Source organism: Bradysia coprophila, assembly GCF_014529535.1.
Source record: "Bradysia coprophila strain Holo2 chromosome X unlocalized genomic scaffold, BU_Bcop_v1 contig_20, whole genome shotgun sequence".
Taxonomy (NCBI): domain Eukaryota; kingdom Metazoa; phylum Arthropoda; class Insecta; order Diptera; family Sciaridae; genus Bradysia; species Bradysia coprophila.
Genome location: NW_023503307.1, coordinates 5,217,343 through 5,237,867, shown reverse-complemented (window position 1 = coordinate 5,237,867; position 20,525 = coordinate 5,217,343). Strand labels below are relative to the sequence as shown.

The 20,525-nt window shown below is 34.0% G+C and overlaps 1 long non-coding RNA gene across 1 annotated transcript; it reads left to right on the top strand.

Moving 5' to 3' along the window:
• The first annotated feature begins 501 nt into the window (after positions 1-501).
• Positions 502-19,166, top strand: LOC119069010. The gene is made up of 3 exons (XR_005086262.1): positions 502-569; positions 14,645-14,647; positions 19,157-19,166. It is a non-coding gene; the product is annotated as an uncharacterized LOC119069010 (long non-coding RNA).
• Positions 19,167-20,525: the final 1,359 nt, after the last annotated feature.

Sequence of the window (20,525 nt, the reverse complement as noted above, 5' to 3'; positions counted from 1 at the left end):
CTGATGGCAGATCAACGGACACGCTGGAAATGAATGGAAAACACTTCGAGACTGTCGACAGCTTTATTTACTTGGGTCGCTGGTCAGTAGTTATAGCATCGGAGAGGAAATACGTAGAAGGGTAACGCTTGGTGACAGGAGTTATAACAATCTTCAAAAACTCATCCGGTCAAAAACACTCAACCGCAACCTTAAGTGTGAATTGTACAGCTCGCTGATTCGACCAGTTGTAGCATATGGATCGGAAGCTTGGTGCATGACACAAAGTGACGAACAGACATGAGCTATATCAGCTTTACAAGAAGCCTGATATAGTCAAATTCATCAAAATCAATTGATTAAGATGGCTCGATCATGTACAAAGAATGAACGAGGAACGTGTACCACTGAAACTGCTAAATACAAATCCCGATGGAAGACGCAGACCAGGAAGACCAAGAGCAAGATGGAAAGATGCAATTGAGTCTGATCTAAAAGTACTAAGAGTGAGCGACTGGAATAGGTCCGATTGGAGAAGATTGCTGGAAGAGGCCAAAACCAATAGTAGGTTGTAGTGCCCGCCTAAGTAAGTAAGTAAGTACGTAAGTGAGCCGAACCCAGAAAACTGAAGGATACTCAAAAAAAAGGTAGATTTCGAGCTAATTTGGTTTGAATGGCCGCCAGTGGACCTGCTGTGCCTTCGAGCTAGTTTGGTTTGAAGTTTCATTAGTCAAGGACAGGTCATGGTAATGGATTGCTTCATATATTGGAAGCTATCGAAATAGTATTCTATATAACTCGGATAAAACGATGAAAAGTTGAGTTTTCGTGAGAATTTTGTTGATCCGAGGCGTAGCCGCGGTCAATGCTGAGGGTCTCGAAAGTAGTGCTTTGAACATGAAAAATATGGTTTTCGACGTTATGTATCATTGTATCATCAAAACTCCTTTATAACTCAGTGGTATAAATACCTAATAGTTAAATACAAAACTAAATTATTCCACGACTATAAAACATTAGCCGATTTTCAGTCAAATTTAGTCTTTTTTCAGTCAAATTAGAGTTGCTGATATTATATTCTATTCCAAAAACAATTTCTTCAATCAAAGCCAGTAATTGTAACCTATATCTAACTAGGTCCAACCTGTTGGGTGGGTCAGATCCCTTGACTGTTGTCTGAGCTTCTCAATAGTATTTTTATTGACAATGATTTATTGATTTTTTTTTCTTCAAAAAATGGTGTATGTTTACAATAAAATTTAAACTCGTGTGAATTTTACACTCATTAATTTTGGTTCTGTTTATTCGGTTTTGTTTACAAGGCACATAACAAGAAAAATACTATTGAAATAGATACAAAAATTCTGTTAGCAACATCAGCTTGGTCGTCAGACCAACATAATCTATCTTGGAACCTAACCTCAGGAAATTTCTGACAGGAATTAATTCCATTCTCCACCAAACATTTGTTTTAAATCGGTTAAGAATTACTCCAAAGAGCAGAAAAGGCTTCTTTCGAGAACTACTCCCAGATGGTTGAACCGATACCACCCATTTTCGAACTTGACCTATGGATTTCAATACTTCATCGAATAAAAAAGGTTTTTGAAAATCCGTTGTGATTTATTCAAGTTATCGTGTTAATCACATTTCCATACATTTTTAATCATAGTGAACGTGTTATGTACGGTGTATTTTCTTTTGTAAAACCCATGACTTCAAGGGAATTAATTGTTCTTCTGATGTTGGGCATCCCTAATATACATACGGATCGAAATATTTGTCAAAAATTCTTTTACTTCATTTGTTTGGTCATACATTTTGATATTATTTAACCAAATAAGTCGAGGTTTGTTATTCAGTTTTGTTGTAGCTGTCGATAACAGATGATGGTACTCATCTCATCAATTTTCTTGTGGCGTATTTCAATTAAAATTGATGTTTTTAGTCCACTAATCCTGTCTTGCCAAATATGATAAGCGCGTTAGTGGTTGACCACACTATTCGAGAATTAAGAATGCAAATTCGGCTTTGCTTTGAAGAAGAAATAAAAAATTTGCGAAGGCAAGAACCGATTCTCATGATTGTAATTTTCTTAAACTAAACTAACAGATCGATCTTATTTTCCGAGTATTGAATTCGGTGTTCATATCGTATTCTTTTCAACATCCTCGATTTGTTGAAGTTCCCACAATTATTATAATTCAACTTCCGATCCAAATAAATGTGTACATTTCTATGATAATATATTTTGAGTTACACACAACGGAATTGAAAATTAACGTGGATACTCCTATATATCATAATCATGATGTTGTTATTATTCATTATTATTTTCGATAATCCTTTATAGTTTGTTAGTTAAGGGAGGAAATATGAATCCTACACAAGCATTTATCAAAAAAGGCTAGAGATCGGAAAACCCTTCCCGAAACGACAAAATTGCAATAAAAGAGCACCCTATACCGTACATATCGATAAAATGGGAACAATAAATAAATTGATTGAATGTAGAGCAGTAAAAATATTAATATTATTGGAACGAAGGATGACACACATTTTTTTTTAAGGATCCGCATTCATCGGAATATAATGGGATCGATAAGAAATCATACAGAGAACACTATACACTTCAAATTATAAACTATCACGTATGCAATAAATCACATGAAATTTTAGAATTTATTTGAAAATTTTTACATTTTTTTGTGTGTGGGAATTTTACACAGGTGCTTTGTTCAGGTTTCTTTTTTCCGCTCTCCCTGATTTCTTTGTGTGTTTCGTAAAAGGTTGAGGAGGTATAAAAGAACAAATGTACATCACCATGTGAATATTATATTTATATAAAATAGAATGAACTTTGCGAAATTTTCTGTGTTTAGTTGTAGATGTTATTATACAGTGGAAGATGGGATGGGTGTTTTGTTGTCTTTTTGTAACAAGAAAATTAATTAGCATGACTTACTGAGACTTTACTGATCCACGAACGCTCTTAAGGCAACCTGCGCGTGTACTCAGAGACACAAGAAAACGTCAGATTTCGAGGTTAGCTAACGAGGCTAACGATTTCGAGGCTAACATCCGACATAATCAGAAGCATAAAGAACAAGAGTTATATAAATGACCTAGTCATTTGCTATTGACGACAACGACAAGAATAACTCATTAGCATTGGCTACTGTTCCCTTATTTATGGTACATGGAACGTATGATAAAAATGTTGAAGTAATAGATTTTGTATCAAATACATGTAAGAAAAAAACAATCTCATATGACAGCATATAAGTGTGAATTTCCATAGAGAATACATTTAAAACTCCAGCTTTAAAAACCGAAAGATCTGTTTCTGACATCAAAAGTGGCCGGTTTACAGAAACAGGTTTTGGGTTCAGTTTAAACCGATTTACAGTCCCTAAACTCAAGCAGATACTTTACAAACAGTTTCATTAATTTTGTTACAATAAAAAGTCCCTTTTTAAAACTACTCAAATTCACATAAAAATAAACCAGGCTCGCTCGGGGCTGGAATCAAGCTGACATTTATCTTTCACAATTGTGCTATTCAACAGACAGTTTCCGCTACAATTATCGAGTCTGTTTGTTGCAGTTCCAACAGAGATTGATGGAAAATCTTTTACTTCATTACTTTTAACAAACATTTTGCTATACAAGCCTGCATTAGTAAGGACTCAAATTGCTTATATTTTCGTGGTTGACTGACTATAACAGATGAACAACAGTCCAGTGAAAACGATATCTGTTGATAGTTATTCTTGGCTGAACAGCTGTGCACTGTATTTGAACGAAATCCTTATGTGCTGGTTTCGAATATTAAACAAAAAAAATCTAATAATTTAATTGCTGTGTGATTTGCAATTTATTGTTAACAGAAGAGTGTACGGATAACGGCTTCGTCGTAAACAATATGGCTCGTAAATTCTCACAATATTATCAGTTATTCAATTTTTACAAATATAAATTCTATAATTTCCTCAAGAGCAACATCTAACTAAAATGTAATAATGACGATGACTTTGAATTATTTGGCAATTTTCCAAATCAAATATACACACTGCATGAGAGCGTGTAGAGATTTAATATAAAACTAAACGAAAATGGGATTGTAACGAGTAATTTGTTTCTCTGAAAACATCAATTAATTTAATTAAATTAAAAACCAAACTAATCAAAAAAAAATGCTGGCTGATGCGTCTATGTATTAAAATGTGTGAATGAACGAAACCATTATGGGATGATAAGTTAATAAATGAAGTGCCAACATCCACCAATTGACCATTATTATTTGAAAAATGAATAACGTTATACTGTTGAGTATTCAATAATAATCTGGAATTTTACAGCTTCATACAAGAGATTGTATGTAATTTTTCCGTGATTATAATTTTATTTTCGAATTTGAACATAAACATTAATTTGCATTTGATTTGTATTTTAAATTATACGAGTGGAGTGGTAAGAGTTGAAAAATATAAATGGCGAAATAACAATAATAAAAAAGATCTACGAAGAAGAACTTTTCGACGGGCTCTTAGACCTTATTTTACAAGGTGTAGAACTCATATGGAAAAAACGAGTAATAATCATGAGTTATGGAGTGAAGACAGGTATTCCCATAGAGTATCGTAATTGCAATCAAATAAAAACTGTTCTTTTTCTATTAAACATGAACATGTGGATATAAAGATGGTATAGGAGATAGTGATATATTTGCTGATTGTTGCTGAATGCAAATCCGATGATTAATTTGCAATAGAAAACGTGTCGTATACAAGGTCGAATATTTATCGCTTTTGCTGAATTTTGTGGCGATAACTTAGTCTAATCAAATTGCAGATATAAATATCGAGTCTTTGTTTGAAGCGTACTTTTTTGAACAGGGAATTGCAGTAACTAGGCCCCACCTTTTGGGCGGGTCATGTCCCTTGAATGACAATTTTTTCAATTTATTCTTAATCCATTTCATTTTATTTTCCAGTGTTAAACTTCCGAAACATCTCAAATAACTTATATAAAAACCTTCGCTTGAGTCTCTGTTCTCTATTTTCTTGTAAAGAATACATAACATACATAGCCGGGACGGCCATTTGCTGCCGACTTCATTATTTGTAATTTATGCTGCGCCCTTTCGTTTTTGATAACATGAACAAATGGTCATCCCGGCAACACTCGAAAAAGAGTCAAAGAAAAATTCACTTTTTCCATACAAAAAATTTTTAGGTTTCAAAAACACGATGCCTTTTTAAAATACATATGTGAAATGTAGTTCAAATTTAAAAATAAGAAGAGTGATGACTTTTAGTAATACTTTTAAAGCGAAAAAAAAATTCTCTTTCGTCCGAAAAAATGTACGGCCAGTTTCAACAATAAATCATAAGGAGACAAGGACTCGTGTGAATTACGGCCCTCGCTCTGCTCTGCCCGCAAACTTCCCACTCGTATAAGATGTCTATTATTCAGTTTCACAGTCTTATTGTTAATCAAAAGTAAAAGATGCGAATGTGGAACAATTAGAGGACTCTTTCACTTTGGTATACAATATAAAATAGAACGGTAGACGTTCTTCCCTTACACTTATGTACAAAAAGGAAGCCCCCCGGTACTTACTACATTCACAAAACCTTTAATCATAATAATAAAGCTTAGACTGCAGGCTGTTCAGGCTATACTGTTTTGTGGCAAAAAGTGTCTACCTGTGTATTACAGATGAGTCCAAGTTTTGCCGAGGATGGTGAAAATAAACTTATTCAAATATTGTACAATTCAGACAATTTTTTTAAAAATCATTTCTCGGCGTTTAATAGAGCATGGAATCCCCTACCAATATCGCCATTCAAAAAGTTTCAAACTCTCTTTATCTTGGACATATCACGATTTAAAAATTTCGAAATTTCGACTTTAGCTGGCTGTAGCTACGTGGGTACATTGTCGAGGGAAGCCATTTCAACACAAATTAGGTTAGAATAAAAATCTGTATTCAAATTGACTCGTTGGTTCCGCAGGGTCATGAGTGCCGGTTCTCCGAAACGGCTGGATAGATCCGCGAACTGAATGTGGTTCCCTATAGTACTCGAGTCTCTCAATAAGAATATGAAAAAAAAATCAGAGGTGATGTCGCGACTTTATTTAAATTTTGTTCAACCCCACCGTGTTTGTGTATCATTGTGGGTACCAGGTCACTCTAAAATACTGGACAACAAGAACGCAGATATATGGGTAACTCCAGGGTTAGTTGCGTTACAAATCTCGTCATTTCTGAGGCATAAATTGAGCTGTGTTGGCTATGTTTGGCGGTAACAAATCAGTCTGTAATTTTCTAATACTCAGGATACCCAGTGCTTTCATGCCAACAAGAATTGGAATTTTTAGCCTCCGAAGAAGTCGGCGGTTAGTTGCGATACACGTTTGTGACTTTTCGAAATATTTTCACCAAATGTAACATGATTTCGGTAAATTTTTCCCTGAAAGCTATGGTCAAGACGCGCAGTTTAAGCCCAATATGAGGTTGGTAGCTCAAATTTTATGGGATATAAGTCTATAAAAGTGATATTTTTCGGTGGTCATTAATAGCCAAAAATATATTTTTTTCGAAATTGGTGGTTGTTGCACAGAAAATGTTGCTTTGGCTCAAAACCGTTTATAAAAATAGTTACAAAATTTTTCGAGATAGATTAGCTGGAGTTACCCATATTGGTCAGGAATAAAATTAGAAGATTTTGAGCTCTCCGATGCGCAGGGGCTGTTGATCAGAACCGGAAACTGCAAGACATGTTGTATGCAGCTGTCGACTAATGACCATCGGGACAAGGTTTTCGAAATACTATTACTTTATACATGAAGGACAGATTAGGTTAGAGATACGCGATTTGATGTCCTTTATTATAAGTATCAAATGGCTAATCGGAGCCGAAAAGGATAGATGCCTGGTGGAACGGGAATATAGCACAATGGAACCAACGAATATGGTATGGCTGTTTTTGGGTATCATCGATTTCGTTCTTTCTGGTTGACTAAATGAAATTTTGACCGATTTGTGAATATCTATTCTAATCTAATCTGCCCTCTTAGAGTATGTACAGGAACAAAGATCATAGAAAATTTGTTTGTCGCGAAATAACGCTAGTCTCAATTCATGAATGTTGTCACAAACTCACATGAAAACTGCTATTCAACAATAAAAAAGTACGATAAAACCACCACTTTCATTAGTTGATTCCGTGCTGTATTCACTAAAATTGTAGGCATCTTAGAAATCCATCCATTTTTTGTTTGGAAGTTGTGAGACAAACAAATCCGTCCTCACTTTTCGTTTTCGTTCACCATCTGATAGAAAAATCTCTACAAAATTTTTGGTTTCTTTTTTCTTTTCGACAGAAATGAAATATAAATCTTTTAAATAAAATAAATCGTCTTATACATCGCTGAAAAAAACCTTAACACACCAATTAAATGTATATTTCAAAAAAAAAGTGTAATTTATATACTTTGACCGAAACAACACTCACACAAATGTTTATCTTTGGAAAACCGCAAAGCCCTTAACCGAAGCACTTTTAAACAACTTTTAAAAATCGAAATCAAATATAAATAAATCAATGCAAAAGGACAAAAAAATATTATAAATTACAAACGGAGAATATTGTTATTTATTATATCAACAAATTTTACCCGGATAATCTTCATTTTTCGGATATCTGTAGTTTGACCATAAATTAATATTGTGGCTGTTTGCATTATTTTATTGCAGTTACCTATATAGCGTAGGGCAAGTATATCCATTTTTTGTTGTTTCTTTTTAAATTTATCATCGGCGTTGAAATGCATGACCGAAATATTTAAGCACACGAATAAAGTCGCAAAAGCAATAATAATACTGCACACAATTTGCACGCATTAAGAAACATATTAGCAATGTACACAAATAGCACATTAAACGAAGAAGGTAAGTAAATTAATAATGTAAGGTGTGCTCTACGTGTGTTATATTCTACCACTCCACCAGCAAACAATATATATGTACATAAACATGCGGGTACAATCAGCCATTTGTACACATCTTTTCTATATAAATATATATAAAAACATGAAATGATTTCAAACCTACATATATGAGCGATTGTATGTGCGACCACATGACGTAATTTGAGAGTGAATTCGCCAACAATTTTTAGTTAAATAAGGTACTGTGCAAACGGTACATCGAAGGTCGTTTTGAATGAAGAAAACAACAACAACAACTAACCAACAGTATGTGGCATACTATTAGCATTTCTTTGGCGTAACATTATATCGATATTACAGATCCATACGATGATGGATATTGGACATGGAATATTAAGATTTCTTAAACTTAGCACTTTGTTTGAAGTGTGACATGGAAAAATGTCTTTGAATAGCTAAAATATTTTATGTTTAATTTGAAAAAAAAAGTTAAATAAAAGCGAATATATTTTTTGTGTCGTTGGACGACAGAAGAAAAAAAAACAATCAAACATTCTATACACTTAATACCGCGCCATATTACTCGGCGTATAGTATACATGGTAAATATTTTGCATAATGAGGTTTTTTTAGCACTCTCGTGGATTTTATTGAGATGACCAATATATTATATGTTTGAATAACGGTTTTAATATTTATTGATTTTTACTAGAATATTACGTCGTTTTTATTTCATTTTAAACTTTTTTTTATAAACTTCCACTGTTTACTTGCGTTTTCATACGAAACTATAAATGTATTCTCAATAAAATATTAAATGGAAGTAAATGTAAATGAATTGAAAGGCACCTGAGGGGTATACAAAACGGATATTCATCTGTTATCGACGGCAATGACAAAAAAACGATGACCTAAGCTGCCGTAATTTGCATGACGGACTTAGTGCAAAATTTAAACAAAAGAATTCTTTTGTTTAAATTTTGCACTAAAACCGTCATGCAAATTACGGCAGTACGGTTAATGTGATATTAATATAGTAAGGTCAATGGTTAAACAAATGGAGTGCAAGATTTACTTTTAAGATGTTAGGGTTAAAATTTTCTTGACAAGGGAAGCGCAACAAAATGTGAGTGCCGGTAACCAATTTTTGTACGGACTCTCGGATCTAATTAAAACCATCTTAAATTACTAAAGTCGGGGGTCTGGGTCGGGTAAAAAAAAATTGAAAAATTGGAATTGAATGAATTTTTATGTTGGACGGTGTGCCTTAGCTCAACCGTATTATGATCACTATTGAGTCTTTCTTACTAAATGAGGTGACACCAAAAATTGTAAAAGGCATGGGTAACACACCTTCAAACGAACTGAGATGAATATCACTCTCGAATGAGCACAATCACGGCAGAGTGAAATAAACCAGGCAGGAGCGGTGCATTTTCGAAACGTCAAATAAGGGACCTAATACACTATGAAAATGAACTCAAATGAACAGTGACATAAATTGAAAAAATTTATTCGCAAAAAATGTAGGGCTACTAGATTATTCAGGTCCTTAGTCGAAGTAGCGCTTCTGCCTGGTTAACTTTACTCTGTCGTGGCACAAAGCAAGTATTCTATAAATAAGTCATTAAAATTCTTGCTTAAATTGAATCCAAATAACGTTTCAAGTGCTGTTCTGTTCGTTCCACATCGTTTTCTATTCAGAAGAAACGTAAAATTGCTAAAAGATAGACCGATATTTTTATGTGGTATGCATGTGGAACGAGTAGAACGATGGAAACAATCAAGAGCCAAAAGCCAAGTTTCAATCAAAAATACCAAAAATGTCTTGTTTCTTCCCTACAGATAAAATTTTGCTTTGTGTATACGGGGTAGTCTTACATGTTCTTAGCAAAACTTCAGTTTTTTTCTGGCTACAGAGAAATGTTTCGTCCACCCCCTAGACACTTCGACAAAAAATATATGTGAATAGCGTCACATCCTTGGTTTCGTCAAATCAAGTAATTTATAATGTATCAGAGATTTGTCCAATCTTCCTAACGCTCCAAAGCCATCGACACGAAGATCAATACATAGCTCACTCTTAGTGATTTTGTGATAATTCGCCCAAATAAAGTGAGTTTATATAACGAAAAGTAGCAGTTCTCAAAGCGTATAGTCTGAGAAATCTATCCACCCACCGTCCCTCTATGCGAATTGTCATCGATTTTGAAATCAAACAAATCCACCAACAGAATTTCCGATAGCGCTTTACCCCTCGTTGAATGTAAATGAATGGTGAAAAAAGCCAAGATTTTAACATGATTCATGGTTGGTAAATAAATTCAATTGAAATCATTATACTTGACTTTACTTTATATCAATAACGAAATAATTACAGCGAATGAAATAACTAAACCCTCCGCTTCTTTTTCCATTTACTTCTTTTCTTTATGTGTCTTCTTCGAGATGTTCTCTTTGTGTTAAACATTCTTTTTTTCGATTTAACAAAAATCAATTCTGTAACCTACTTAAACAAAAATTCTTAATTCTATAAAAAGTAAAAAAACAACTTTCATTTTAACATTCACGTTTTTAGTTCTAAGAATCTTAAGAACCTTCCATTACTTGAAATGCTGGCTGACATAATTTTTTCTTCTTCTTCTTCTCGTTTATTAAACGCCACACCTACGAATATAATGGTTTTTTTGGAAGCAAAAAGAATGCAAACGAAAATGAAGACAAAAATATTAATTATACCGATGTGTATAAATACGTGAATGAATGTTTCAATCTAAGAATTTTTGTTGTTTTTTTAGTTTACAGTTTCTTTATCAAAAAGTGTTTGTACGAAAACAGAAAAGGTAAAAAAATAATAATAAATAAACAGCATTGGTTAACCAGACATTGCAGACGAATAATTTGAATTTTAAAATACAAAACATTTGACTTACGACGTATATCTTATTGAAGTGATCAATCATTTTGAAACAGAGAGAAAAAAGATTCAAATTAAATGGACCATTTATGTCAGAATGTAAATAATTTTATTTCCTCAGGTGTTTGCTAAGAAAAACCGCATGTTATTATAGATTCTCATAACAAGCATCTAGAACGAAAAGTACTTACATTAACCATTGGCTAACGGAAACTTTATCAGTCATAATTCAATCTGGTACTTCTTTTGTTTATAAAATCGGAAAGTATTTCATACAGACCCCAGCGTCTATTTTCGCAATTGAAAGTATTTAAGTGATTCGAGTTACCAAGGTAACGGTGTATTTTGAGAATCTGCGGAAGCGTCACCCTAGCGAAAAACTGTGAATTGTTTAATTGACAAGTATTATGGCCTACATTTCTAACTCTTATTTATTGTCAATTTAGCTTCTAAGTGATTTTTTTCATTTGTAGCTATTTTGATAGCCGCCCCTAAGCGACTTAATGAATTTGATGAGACTGAAGTGAATCGAATATAATACCGAACTTGTTAAACAGTTTCATTTGAACTAAAATTAGATTCGGATGGAACTGACTCGAAAAAGCCGCTCGGAGCATACATACTAATTTGTTTTAAAAAAAAATCCCAAAATTAAGAATTTCATACAAAAGTCCAAACGGCGCATCGGAAATTGGCCGAATTCACAGTATGGGCGGTCCCAGCCTGGGTACTGACAGTTTTGAGTAAACTTGTTAATAGTATAACCAAGCAACAAATATACATATATCCAACTATTCAGAGAAAGAGTACCCATTCATTTGTTTTTGTAACTTGTGAAAGCCCAGTGGAATTCTAGCAAAGAATATTTATTAACTTTTGAACGGCTGAACGCTGAAGTATTTACAGAGAGACAATTGAACTTAAAAGTCCTTTTTCATAGTTACCGTTACAACTTATACACCACCATTCGCATGATCATCTTTTTTTTATGAAATACGGTGAAACATTATTATATAGTCAGCAAATTTCTGGTTTCTAATTGAAACTTGTTATGACGATGCTATTTTTCAAGTAACAATTCTTGTGTAATCACCAGAACATGAAATTAGCAAACCATTACTGGGAAATAAAAATGTCTTTTTAGAATCTTTTAATCCTATACGGTGTTGGCTATATGCCTAATACCTGGGCTGTCGTTGTTGTTTTCTTTTTTAATACGACATTGTATACAGAAGAACATAATCATCATAAAATACAATTAAAAAATTGCAAGAAATCCGGTGATTAAATACATTTCCTGTTGCAGAAAGTACCAGCTTTTTCAGCCGGTTCTTGTTACCATTTGCTTGAAATAAAAAAAAGAAGAAGACGAAGAAGAAAAAAGCATCTCGTAAAAAAAATAAAGAATTAACGATTTTTCTCTCTATTATTTTGTCACTTAGTGGTTAGATAAAGTAATATGCGTTTTATGTTGAACAAGTAATTTTATGAGCCCATTCTAAAGGCTCTAAAAAAAATCCGATGTGTAAGATATTTTAATAGCCGTTAATGCATTTAAAGTTTTGTTAAATCGATTTTTCGAATGCACACCGGAATGATCTAGCTTTTAGAAGTGACTTCATCTGTAATTATTTGTGAATATCGAAATGGGATTGTAAAATGATGTTTTTCACGTATAATTACATTCCTTTGCGTGATTTTATTTGTTTTAGATTGTAAATTAAGGTGTGTGTTTTTATCGTATTAGATATGTTTGCACACAGCATATTGTTATACAACCGCAAGGAGAAGATTCTTTTGTGCTATTTTATTAATTTATTGCCGTAAGAGATTGTTAAACAACACATCTAATTGTTGGTGCGCTCGGTATATATATGTACATTGTACTGTACATGTATTGAATCACTTTTCAATGAATTTATTGGGTTGGAAATAACATATCTATTAAAGTTAACCTTCACGTATTCTTCATTATTTGCTCACAGCATGTGATAATTCTTTTTTTCTTTAATTTTTTTAAATAATCCCATTATCAATGTAAGTACTTCCAACTAATAAAATAAAATCGAACGTTCGAATGACTCAACCTATTACCGATTCGTACAAGAAACCACTTGAACTCTCATAAATCTTAGCATAATCGACGATAGCCAGTGTCGATGAATGGTAATTAATCTAGCATAAACATATATGAGATGCATCACTTCCATCGGAAAACGATAATTACGATAAGATGGAACTGACAGAAGTTTGTGGGAATACAGACGCTACGATTAGTGTAATATTGCAAAAATTCTTGGCATAGTGTGAAATATGTAGAATGTGTAGCTCACCGCGCTCACCACTCGAACTTGTATTGAATCTACGATAGGTTTGATTTTCCCAAAACAATCTAACTAGTGAACTACTTTTAGTGAATGAACGATATTGGATTTGGTTTTGTTCTTTGACGACTGTAAATGCAAAAGTCCTACTGATCTTCAATTTTCTGGTAGAGAGCATGAGAGGTTGAATAGTCTAAAACTACCTAGCGATCTTCAATTTTCTGGTAGAGAGCATGAGAGGTAGAAATTTGTCAGACTTTTCGTTTTCATCGTTTCATTTTTTTTTTTAAATTATTATTTTGAGACTGTACTTGATGCTGCTTTATAGCGTAGATAGAGTATCCATACATACAAGGAATGTGCTCATCAGAGCAATAAGCTTGATGCTATAATAATTAGGGATTATAGTCGATAACTTCAGAAGTTTAGCGTTGTGTAATTTTTGAATCTCCCACTATCACTATCATTTATTGGTCAAAGTTTGTCCATGGAATCCATGACATCGATTGCTGAGAGATTTTCATTTGTGCATCAAAGGGTCGTTTTACAAAATGAGGATCCCACTGTCGTTCATAAAATTTTGTACCTAACTTGTACTTTAATGGAAATTAAACACATACAAGCCGTTTCAATCCACCGTTGACAACACATTTCTTGCTCGAAATTTCCGTTAGATCACATGTAAGGACATGTAGTACATTACGCATCTGCGGGATAGTATGTTACGTCGTTGGCAAGATATTTTGATGATATATTTGCCAAGTGTGGCGTTTGCACCTCGAGTCGAAGGCGAGGGATTCCACCACGCAAGGCAAAATACAAAGTTATTTTCTTCACTAAACCACCAGTAAATGTGTTTTACGTGTTATGGCATGTTTCATTTTCATTTACATTACCTAATCACGTAAAGTATTGTACTTACGAGGTTCCAAGTTGTTATTTGACAACGAATACACAACTTGGAACCTCGGAAGTAATATACTATTAACGTTCAAGTCAATGAAGTAATGACTCGTTTACCGGAGGCTTAGTGAGTAAAATATTAAATTAAAAATTGGCAAATTGAAGTCATGTATGAATTATCTCCCAAGACATAAAACGAGTTGTGCGAAATTATATTTCTTTGTTACATGTTGCACTTAGCCAAATCATTTTCGAACAATCTAGCTCGTCATCTACTTAGCCCATTGAACATGGCTCTCAAAAATATTTTGTATTGGCTCTGATGTTTATTGGACACAATTATTTGTTGAAATAGTTGTGAACTTGAATTGTATAAGCATATACGCAAAATGATTCTCGTAAATTATTACATCAAAACAACATTAAAACATATTTCTTTTTCGCTCATTACAACATAATATACGAGAAAATTATAGTTTAAGTTCAAGTCTTTTGTTGCAAAATATAATTCTTTCATTACGAATATATATATATTTCGAACAATACAACATTAAATTGTAAGTCAGTATGTAAAACTATTTTCGTGCCCATGAATATATACATCTACATCTACAAAATGTAACTTGGAATTTATGGTTTATAAACTATAAAATTATGCATGGTCTGAAGATCGTGAAAACGATTGCCTTACATATTCATTATCTGAACTTGCTTCGAGCAAACCTGACGAATTTATGAATTGTTGAAATAATGTGTAGTAGTTTAAAAGTAATAAATGAAGGAAAAAAAATGTGATTTCAACCACGAATCAAGGTACACTGTAATACAACATCAAGAACATCCAACAAAATTGCCTAGCTGATGATAAAACATTCTGAAAACCTTATAATACCGACACGTAATGTGCTACTTCTTTACATCAATTACACTATGCTTCTGAAATACCGAATGTGACGATGCTTTTGGGTATAGAATATAATATAATAATTACTATAATCGTATCATGCTTTGTTTAGATTCCGTCCCAATTTTTCCTCGTTCAAAAACAACCGAGTTTTTTAAAATCAACTTTGAAATTCTAGTTTTTTACTATTATTGAAAACAAAAATTGAGAAAAAAATCAATTTATGCAATTCAGTAATGATATTTACTAGTGCGATAAAGGATTTGCAAGGGACTTTATGGCACTAGTGCGATAAAAGCCACGTGTTGCTGACATCACACTACCAATATCTTCGATATTTATTCGTTATCTTCATTGCATAAAACGTTGTATGCAACACGAATCGTATGAAGGTATATTATCGCACTAGATGTCAGATTGCCAATCCGAGTGATCATGCATGGTGAACTTTATTATTAAAGAATAGGGTAGAAGGAAGCATTAACATTTACATTAAATGTAAAGAGAAGCAAAAATAAAGAGATTCTATTGTCATGGATTTACACATATATTTTACAAGTCTAGGGCTGTAATGGATTTTTTTTTCGTCACGTTTACATGTTATTATTTAACTCGGCTTCGTCTAGGATCAACAAAATTCACACGTAAACTCAACTTTTCAACTTTTTATCTCTAGCTATGTAAATATGTTCGAACTAAAAAAAGCCCTAGGACTGTAATAGTTATTTACCCGTTTCTGAGTTCACTGTGGTCGAAAGAAAAGCAAGAGAATTGGCTTAGGAGCTCACAACGTATTCGTTTCAAAAAATTGTGCAAGTTCAACCAAATTTTCACTTAGGTTTCAGAGACTCTGATAATTAACGTAACAAAGTGTACAATTACTTTTTGAAAATTGGAAATTCGAGTTTACGTGACACTAGTATGACAGGAGGAGGGGATCTAAAAATGCAAAATTTTGCGTTGTCCCTCATATTTGTTGCTTAAAGAAGCAACGAAAGTCAAATTTTGTAAATTATAAGGTATAATTAACCATTGGCTGATATGTCACCTGTTATACATAGCGACTACAACACTAACCGTTAACACAACAGAATGTAGTCGGTTACAACAAACGAAGTAAAAGAATGAAGAAAAATGGTTTTGAACAAAAGAAGTATCACATTAGATAATTATACTCGCGATATGCTTGCAGCCTGCAAACGGGATTAATTGTAAGAGCTTAGTGAGTAAAATAATAAATTAAAATTTGGCAAATTGAAAACATGTATGAATTATCTCCCAAGACACATAACGAGTTGTGCGAAATTATATTTCTTTGTTACATGTTGCACTTAGCCAAATCATTTTCAAACAATCTAGCTCGTCATCTACTTACCCCATTGAACATTTTAAATTGTTGCTCTCAACAATATTTTGTATTGGCAGTGTTGTTAACGGACACAATTATTTGTTGAAATAGTTGTGAACTTGAATTGTATAAGCATACATTGTATTGAATTGAGTCGTGCCTGTCGCAGCCCTGCAAAGGAGATGTTCAAATTGAACAAAAAATTAAAAGTGTGAAAACGCTCCATCCTATGGAGAAGTTTGTACTTACGTTTACATAACTGAGCATTCGTCATATAATCCATTACGGGTTCGCCTATAGTAAATTGCTTGTTGATCACCAACAATCTTAACGATTTACGGGCCGCGAAAGCGATGTCCGAATTGCACGATTTTGCTAGGCGATCTAGTTCCATGTGGACCGCGTAAGCAAGGGCAACGTAACACTATTCGTTTCTTGCTTCTTCGAACAGTGTTTCCATGATTTTGTACGCGTGAATAAAACAGTTCGTATCGGGTACGTAAGTGGGTTTAGCTTCCGATATGAACTGCACTTCCTCCTCGTCAGCGAGACTGGCTTTTTTAGCTGTAAAGTTTAAAAAAATGTGAAACAGACAATAGAGTGTTGTAAAAGCGTAAGTAATGTAAATTCGTTCCCTCCCTACTTCTGAAGCAAAAATTCATTGATGGATTCACCCCATGAACTGTCATTACTTACCTACTAGTGCATTCGCTGTCTTGGAAAAAAGTGATGAAACTTCTCGGAAATCTGAATCTTCATCTGACTGTATCTTTCGTATCTTCGTCAACTTCATAAAAATCTTCACCACCATCTCGGCCATTTCGTCCAGCATTTCCTTGAAAACTTGAATTCGTTCTATCCGTTCCCGTTCCATCCAGCAGGCAACAATATTTATCAGCGAGCTTGCTGATGACGCGCAATTCAGATTTGACCATTGTAAGCTGCGTCTTTACATCGGTAATGTCAGTATCGTCTGTCTTCGTACTCGTTGGATTCGGTACCGTTATTGGATCCAGGTTGCCTGTCTGCGTACCAATTGATACGGTTTGATTCAGTACCGTTATTGGATCCAGGTTGCCTGTCTGCATACCAATTGATACGGTTTGATTCGGTACCGTTATTGGATGTTTTTATTAAACAGATTTTTTTTTTATTTACCTGACGAGATTTGAACCCGGGACCTCCTGCACTTCAGTCTACGATCTTACCACTGCTGCAATTTGTTCTTAATCCCAACGTGTGAACCGTTGTTTCAAAGAAACTAATTCCTCGTGGGATTAAAATTGGGGTTAAAATTCTTGCCAGATGACAAGATCGCCACTTCAAACCTCAATATTTTTTCATGATTTTCATTTTTATTTTCTTCTGAAGTTTTCTTAACATTTTTTTTATAAGTATTTAACCATTTAAATTCAAAAATGTCTGGTTTCCCGTGGTAATGGGGATAGTTCGCGGCTAAAATTGGCCTTCCTGCCAATTTCAATCTAGAACTTCTCTATATCTATACTAACTTTGTAATGTTTACATTGATTTAATGATTTATTGAATCTGGTAGTATCTTTACAAACCGACTTAAAATTTGTATTCTGAGCCTGTTAAGGCAGAATAATCCATCGGTAGTTCCATTGCAATATTTTAAGACCAAATTAGTTTTTCTCACAAAACCGTATCTTGCTCGTAAATCGTGTTGGAACTCAATTAACTCAAAAGTGTGATTTCAAGACAATCAAATTATAAACGGAAAATAATAAGCAGTAGTATCATCATTCATCCCCAATATTATTGTTTAGACCTATTTTTAATCCCTGATGGAATTAAATTTTTTCAATTTCTGGCGAAGATTAAAAATCTAATCCCGAAAAAATTACTTGTTTAAAGTAATCCCCTCGGACCTAAAAATTCTAATCCCATATTTTTGTCTGTGTAGGATCGTTGGCATTGTTAGATTTTGTGAACGAGGAATACAGCAGTGATTCGGACGTCTTCGATCAAGATCCAGCACCATACATTCAAGGCATTTTCGAAGAAGTTAGTCATGGCGAATATTTTGATTTCATCGACAATCTACCTGTAAATTTCCGCACTTTCTGGAGCAAAGTGACACTCCTTCAAATGTTCTTAACTGTGTTCCATACGAATGTAAAAACACACGCTAAGCGACGCATTGTGAAGCTGTTTACATTGTGGCATATTCTCAATCACAACCGGAAACCCAACAAACAAGAAACGAAATCTTTTCAAGCGGTTGCAAATTTCGCATTCAACAGCCGCAGATGTAATCGAAACGCTGCACTGATCGACCGCTTGGTTGAATACATTCCGGACAATATCACCGCCGATAACAGGGACAGCAACCAACGCGGATTCTTGCAAGAATTACTGCAAAACAACATTTTTTCCAGATTGTGCCATTATTTGTGAAAGTCCAAAGAGACATAGATATTTACCAGCTGTACTGCATCCGAAACAACGAGCGAATGAGAATGTCCAATTTCACCGTTGTGCCGCTAGATAGATCGACTTGTACACGATGAAAAAGTACACGCGACTGCAATTCGACAAATACAAACGGGCTCAGTCGACAATGGACAATATTGTGAACGATGTGGTGATACCCGTAACAAGTGGCGAGCGAAATCTATTTGTGGTCGGCGGAACTGAATTTCAATCTAATTCACCGATAAAAAGGTGTGCGCAAATTGGTGGACGCAGTGAAGAAACGAGAGAATTGCGACGTAGTAGCCAGGTATGTGGCAAGTGTTTCAAAAATTTTAAACGTAACGATTACGAAAAGAAACAGCAGGAGCGATGGGAATGAATAGCGCATCGACACCGCACCTGCTCGGATTGTGAGCCAACAAGCGACTACTACTTGCAACTGCCACGTTCGGTAGTAACACGATTGATGTTTTAGAGCGAACGCAAAGAATGTTCACTAATCACAACGTAACATACAGTGAGGCGGCCGCTGCAGCAAAAAACATTTATTATGCGAATAAAGGAGCACGATATCGAAAGGTTTTCGAAAAACAGGCGAATTACATCAACCGCGATACACCGTTGAAAACAGTGTGGAACCGCGACATTTCAGCTGCAGAAATATCCTTATCAAAAGGCTTTGTCTTATCAATGGGCGAATACCACCGGCTTCAATGAATCGTCCAGCACACGAGCAAGAAGATTAATAAAATAAATCAAATTTGTAATCAGAATATGCATACCAAACAAATGTACACAAAGCTTACATAATATTATTGTAGGACAATCGAATCGTCAAAGTAAAAGTTGTTCTTTAAAATTTGGTTTTATCCTAAACATAAGTACATTTTACACCAATATTATATCGACTTATAATACCTACTCGAAAGAGAGAGAGAAAAAAAACTCGAAACTTACCTATGGCTATCACATATTATTATTATATGGCAAGTATTCTTTTCAACATTTATTTGAGTTCTTTGACCTCCAAAAAAATCGCAGCTCGTGGCCATAAAAAATATATTAAATTCATTCGAATCAGTTTTTGAAGACGTGCCTCATGGTAATAAAAACAAGTTAAATAATATGCGCGTATACTATACATCTCGGTGTGTAGATCAAAATAATAGCATTAACGTAAACTGAGGTTAAACGCTATTCAGAACTTTTATATTTCAACATATGCTTGATGATTATGCAACTTGTACATGACTTTAATTTGTTCAATTTGCTTTAATTATACACCATCGAATGAATTTAGAACTTTACCTGTTTCTCTCTTATCATTTTTAATTAAACAAATTTCCTGAGGTGAATTTCATTACTACAATGTTTGCACAAAGTAATCGATACGGCTAATTGTACTAATTTGAAACAAAATTTAGCCTTTCCATCTACAGGCAGTCAGGTATCGAATTTCGGTGTGTACAACAATTTTGATTCAACAGCATCATCATATCTTATGAAATTAAGTGAAAAGAAACTGTTAAATTTCAGATTTTTGTGTTTCTTCAATTCAAAGGCATTTGTGTTAATTGACAAGTATGGTTTTACAGTTGAAGAAAAGTGAATTCCTTCACTGTTGTTTTCTGATTTGGGAGTTGTTTTGGTTTTAATTTGAAATCGAAATATTTCATTTAACAAATGAAGATCTAGATTCATCATTTCTGCTCTTTGTTCAAGACATAAATATGTGGACCACAAATCAGCGCC